The 6965-nt window shown below is 27.7% G+C and overlaps 2 non-coding genes across 2 annotated transcripts; both read left to right on the top strand.

Moving 5' to 3' along the window:
• On the top strand, positions 1 to 74 carry TRNAT-AGU. Its single transcript has one exon. It is a non-coding gene; the product is annotated as a tRNA-Thr (tRNA).
• A 2787-nt stretch (positions 75 to 2861) lies between these two features.
• Positions 2862 to 2935, top strand: TRNAT-AGU. The gene has a single exon. It is a non-coding gene; the product is annotated as a tRNA-Thr (tRNA).
• Positions 2936 to 6965: the final 4030 nt, after the last annotated feature.

Genomic DNA, 6965 nt, shown 5'->3' with positions numbered 1-6965 from the left:
GCTTTCATAGCTCAGTTGGTTAGAGCACCCGTTTAGTAAGCGGGAGGTCTTGAGTTCAACTCTCAATGAAAGCAATATTGTCAAACTGTTTTTTGAATAAATGTAAAGGTGAATATGTAAAAGTAAGTACCACATATTTTCTACAAACTTATTAACCATAACCATTTTTCTTAACAAATGTAGACTTTGTTGAAAGATGTTATAATAAAGAACAAATGAAGAATGATTTATGGCGGTGGCTATGGTGGTCTACCAAAGGCAAATAACTTAGTTTAATGTCCAGCTTTAGATTATGCGTCTATTAGAGTCTATGGTAACTATCTTTAAACTAGCTCAGTTGGTTAGAGCACCCGTTTAGTAAGCGGGAGGTCTTGAGTTCAACTCTCAATGAAAGCAATATTGTCAAACTTTTTTTTGAATAAATGTAAAGGTGAATATGTAAAAGTAAGTACCACATATTTTCTACAAACTTATTAACCATAACCATTTTTCTTAACAAATGTAGACTTTGTTGAAAGATGTTATAATAAAGAACAAATGAAGAATGATTTATGGCGGTGGCTATGGTGGTCTACCAAAGGCAAATAACTTAGTTTAATGTCCAGCTTTAGATTATGCGTCTATTAGAGTCTATGGTAACTATCTTTAAACTAGCGGGCCAGGCAAGCGCGTTCCGCGCCTGACTGTGTCTAACTTATGTCAAAAAAAAAATCTTATGTTATTGTGAGTTTGTTAATAAAATAAATTTGTTGCTACTAAAAAAATCAATGGTATTGTTGGTATTATTGTTAAGTGTTATTTCAAATTATAGTGAAGGGCAAAATGGACCAAAAAAAAGCTAGCCCAAACTCCCCTATCCCATTTATATATTGTTATAGATGTAACTAGTCTGTGTACCCGTGCGATGCACGAGACTATGATAAAATTTGAAACGTGTTCCAAATTTATTTAATTTTGGTTACAAAATTATTGTTCTATTAGTCTTAAAAAAGATTGAATATATAAAATATTAACACTGTGTTCCAAAATTGTCATAAATATAATTGGAACACAACAGTAAATGGTGAACTAAAATGAAGGTAGAATAGAAAAAAAATTCAAACATTTAACTATTTTAATTGGAAGGTTTAAAACGATAATTTTCATAATTTTTTTAAGTCACTTATATTGTGTTTTCTTCATTAAAAGAGACACTTCTTATTTTAAGAACTTTGTCAAAATTGTGTTTGACCATACTTCTCCTTAAAAAAAATAGAAAAGTAAAAAATAAGTAGGGTCAAACGGGCACCAAGTGTTTATAATCAGGCACATATATATATTCATGTAAACCAGTACAAATTGTCAGAAAAAGAAAGAGCTTAAAATTTTCAGGAAAATATATTAGAAAATAAAAATATGTTCAATTAACTCCTTAGTGAGATCCACATTCATAAATGACCATGACCATTTTAAAAAATTAGCTTCCCTCGTTCAAATTGCTTAAAGTCTTATCCTCTATATATGTGAGTCATGTCATTAGACTACTTGACAAAAAAAAAACCAAAGTTAAGAAAATTTAAAATACTATACAATGAAAATTTGTAGTACCGTAGTATGTTAAGAAAATTTAAAATACTACGATAAAAATTTTGTACTCCAGTAATATACAAAGTAGGATACAAATTATTAGATGCATGTGTAAAAAAAATTCACACCGACAGTGCATAAAAATTAAACTCGACCAATTACATGTATTTTCCTCATTGAATAATATATATATATATATATATATATATATATATATATATATATATATATATATATATATATATATATATATATATATATATATATATATATATATATATAAGCATCCATTTGAGACAAAAAAAAAACTTTTAAAAATATGCCAAGATGTTTTGAAAAATTGTGTATTGTACACGCCAATTTATATATGAAAATATTAAGAAAAAATAACTTAATCAATTGTAGAATAGAAATATTCAGAATTTAGAGATAGTGGGAATTGGAAAAGTCTTTTAGACTTAGTTAAAAGAGATCATTAATGAGAGTTAAAAATTATAAAATAAATAAATAAATAAATAATATGAAAGTAGTTTAGGCGGGATAATTAGCAGTTAGGTGGGAAACATTGTTTTCTGCCTTAATATATAAAGGATGTTTTCATAGCTCATTATTTGAATAAGTGTAAGGGTTAAATATGTCTTTGGTTCTTATAGTTTTTCAGAATTTTCATTTTAGTCCATGAAGTTTTTTCCGTCAATGTTTTTAGTCCCTATACTCTCCATTCAACCCGTGCATACTATTTGAAATAATTATACATTGATATTGTAAAACGACTTATATTTTGGTACAATTTTTTTTTAACAAATAACCATTTTTCTTAACAAATGTAGACTTTGTTGAAAGATGTTATAATAAAGAACAAATGGAGAATGATTTATGGCGGTGGCTATGGTGGTCTACGAAAGGCAAATAACTTAGTTTAATGTCCAGCTTTAGATTATGCGTCTATTAGAGTCTATGGTAACTATCTTTAAATGTAATGTTTTCATAGCTTATTATTTGAATAAGTGTAAGGGTTAAATATGTCTTTGGTTCTTATAGTTTTTCAGAATTTTCATTTTAATCCCCTAAGTTTTTTCCGTCAATGTTTTTAGTCCATATACTCTCCATTCAACCCGTGCATACTATTTGAAATAATTATACATTGATATTGTAAAACGACTTACATTTTGGTACAATTGTTTTTCCCAAAGTGACTTATATTTTGGTACGGAGTGAGTATTAAATATGGGTGTATTATTATTTACAAAAACAATATACAAGTAACTTGTTAATTGGTTATATTTAAATGTAATGCTTTCATAGCTCAGTTGGTTAGAGCACCCGTTTAGTAAGCGGGAGGTCTTGAGTTCAACTCTCAATGAAAGCAATATTGTCAAACTTTTTTATTGAATAAATGTAAAGGTGAATATGTAAAAGTAAGTACCACATATTTTCTACAAACTTATTAACCATAACCATTTTAATATGAAAGGCAAATAATTTAGTTTAATGTCCAACTTTAGATTATGCGTCTATTAGATGTTATGGTGCACTTGTCATAATTTTTTAAAATTTTCTCCTTTACACTTTTCTTTCCTCATTCTCTGATTTTAATATTTTAATTTTTTTTTTGTTCACAAGAGAGAACAACCGATTGTAATATACTTACAACTAACGATTTCTCATTAAAAAAAATAGTCATTGTATTTATTATGAATTGACCTGAAATAAAATAAAAAAAATGATACAAAATAAAAAAAATGTCACAAGTGGGATTTGAACACCACCTCCTCCAACTCTCAAACATTTGGACAATCGGTGACCACTAAGCCAATAGAAAATTAATGATCTCTAGTGTCCGAAAAAGTACTTAAAGCAATAATTTAAATTATGGGCTTGAAAAAAAAATTGAGGCCCCATATTTTTGGAGTCTGGTTGGTTGTCTTGGCCCAAAATCGGGCCAGTAAATTTTTAGTAGTATTTTACTATTTTGTTTTTAATTATAAGAAAAATTCACTTTTTAGATTTATTAAATATCTTATGTATATGATCTGGTCTATATTAAAAAACAAATATATTCCCTATAGGTTATTTTGATCAAATTTTATCTGTATTTGAGACGGAAGCAATCCTAATAAAAAAGGGGTTGAGTTGAGTATCTCAAACGGAGGCTGGTTAATTGTCGCAATGTCACTTCACCATTAAGACATGATGACTTGTCTTCGTCTAAACTCCAAAGAATTAAATAATAATGAATTTGATATGCATGGGATGGGGGGGAGTCAACATAATTCATTCAATTGGGTCTTATCTTCGTTAATATCAAGGTTTCTTCAAAATCACATGTTGTAATCGGTGGCGGAACCAGAAAAAATATCGTGGGTGGGTCAAAAAATAATCAATTTATTTTTAAATTGAATTTTTTGCTCTTCTATTTTCACATGTTATAATTTTGGTACCAACAAACTATATTTTTACTCTAAAAATTGTGATTTTTGGCTATAAAGGTGATTTACTGTCTCCAACATTGAATCTAAAGATGAAATATCAAATTTGAGACCAAAATTCACAATTTTTTCCCATTAAAATTCGCTAATTTTACAGCAAAAAAGTAATAAAAAAATATTGAGATATGACTAAAATTGCAACAAATGTGAAAATATGGGACTTGAAAATTTTAATATTAATTAAACATATTTTTTTATGTTATTTCATATTTATATATATATGCTAGTTCAACTGCTAATTTTATCTATTATTATAAATTCAATTAATTATGAACTAACATTTACACTAATACTTGAACTAATATGTGTACCGAATTACTAATAATCATCAATAATATACTATAAATTAATATTTACATTAATATTTATACATATACATATACATATATCGGATGACTTAAAATCATTAATAATACATTTAAATTAATACCCTACATATAAAAAAAAAATTATTTTTTGGAGGTGGGGGTGGGCCGTGGCCCACCTCATCCCACCCCTAGGTCCGCTGCTGGTTGTAATCAGCTCATTTTGTTGCCCATGTGACTTGGATTTCAGCAATTACTTCTTTTAGAAAAAAATATAATTATATCTGAAAGTAGCATTAATAATTTTTCCGTCCCAAAATATAAGTAAAAATGAGTCAATGAAATTTGATATATTTGACTAAAAAATTTGGACCAAATACGGACTTTTGTTGATAAACTTTTACTTATATTTTAGGACGAAGGGAGTATTAGGCAAAATAGTACTCCTATATTACTAGTATTTGGTAGTTCCCTCTCATATTGTTTATAAACTAGACCCTTACCCGTGCGATGCACGGGTGTTATTTGTTATTTATAATATAACGTCAACTAAAAAATTTAAATAATTGAAGGAGGAATGACCTATAGTTGAAACTTGAAATAAAAATAAAAGACAATGACATACATAGTTCATAAGTTATTTTTTTGATACAAACATAATTCTTCAAGTTCTTCCAACTTTGTAACCAAAAATCAAATAAACAAATCAATTATTAAGCATAAACAGTGTCAATTACTCGGAGAAACACAATTATACATATAGATAAAGTATATCAATCTCTAAATTAAAAACAAAATATATATAATGCAAACATAAAAAAGTATAAATAAATAAAAAAACAATACACTATTTAATATATATATATATATATATATATATATATATATATATATATATATATATATATATATAGACACATACTCCCGTAATAGAAACCCAAAATAAATAGTAGCATATATAAAAGCAATTGCATAATAGTAGTATTACATTATAAATATATAAGCAATCACACCAAATCCTACTTCCATGATGATAGTAATATCTACCTGGACAAAAATTAAAATAAAGTATTTGTTAGATCAACCAATGTAAATTTGTATATCTACAAAACAAAAGATTTTATAGATATTCAAAGCATATGAATTAAAACTACTGCGTAAATATCTTGAATGCAAGTAATTAAGGGAGGAAACGAAAATAGTTAAAATGACGAACTATTACCTAATACCATGAGCAAGCACATTAAAAAGGAACAACATGAAAAAATAAGAAGGATGAAAAGGTGAATGTGAAAGGAAGATAAAAAAAATAGGTAAAGAAGAAAATCAATTATTTCCAAATGACTAAGGTGGTGGAAAGAATTGAAAAACAAACCAACAAATAAAAAAGTATTTATAATGTCCACCGAAAAGACAGGTGCTTATATGCAATTAAATTTTTACAAATGAAATGAAAAGACATATGAATGCTTCAAATTAAATGTGGCATATGACAAATCATTAGAAATAATGTGGCATGTGGCTAAATAAACAATTAATTACAATTGTTAATTTTTTTATTATTTATTTTTTAAAGAAAATGATTTAAAAGCTATGATTGGTTAATATAATTAGGGTTAGGATTAGTAGTAGGAGAACTATTTAGGATTTATATATATAGATATACTGAAATTGCAAATGCATTTTCAATATTTTATATGATTGTGGACTAAATTGACCAGCAAAGTATTGGGTCATGAGACGATTCTCTCACTTATAAAGTACTTCGTATTCAACATCAATTTAATATGGAACTCAATTCACACTTAAAATATCAACAGTCTTCGCATCAAGTATTAGTCCATCCATTTTTTATGGGTATATTCCCACAAACAGAAGCTTTTTCATCAACTTGCGTTGTTGTTGGGTATTAACGGAATACGTCGCCTAAACACCCTGTTAGTCAAAAAGACTTTCAACACAAAAAATTGGTTTAATCATCAACTCTGATGCCACTATTGGATCATGAGGAGAGCCTGAAAAACATCCACATTGGTCTAAAGAGCAACCATCTTGCTCACCGAGTGACTATTGCAGTACAAAGCATTATGAGGACATGTTGCATTAATTCCAAAAAGGGTTAAATATGTTTTTGGTCCCTAAAGTTTTACAGAATTTTCTTTTAGTCCCTGGAGTTTCTTCACTCAAGGTTTTTAGTCTCTATTTTTCATTCAACTCGTGCATATCATTCAAAATTAAATTATTTTTTTTCTGCGGTTATGTTTAGTACATTATATGAATCTCTGTTACAAAAATTTAATTTTTTTTAACAAGAGATGAATTAAATACGAATTTTTTAGTTTTTTGCACATAAAAATTCATAAATAATTCATGTTATGTTAAAAAAATCTAAATTTTTTTTTTGAACAAGCCAAAATGAGATATATTAACCAAATCAGCCTCCCTGGTACAAGACGTACCATGGCAGACTACAAAAGTTTACAAGAATAGGCGAAACAAAACAAAAAACATATACAAAAGTCATACAAATCCCAAGCAAATACGAGGACTAGACCACCAGCTATGGTAGTTTAAAGCTAACGTAATATTCGTCGACTTCAACCAC

This window comes from Trifolium pratense, linkage group LG4 (assembly GCF_020283565.1).
Source record: "Trifolium pratense cultivar HEN17-A07 linkage group LG4, ARS_RC_1.1, whole genome shotgun sequence".
In the NCBI taxonomy this organism is placed as follows: Eukaryota; Viridiplantae; Streptophyta; class Magnoliopsida; order Fabales; family Fabaceae; genus Trifolium; species Trifolium pratense.
The sequence above is the reverse complement of the archived record's forward strand: the minus strand, read 5'-3'. Positions and strand labels throughout refer to the sequence as shown.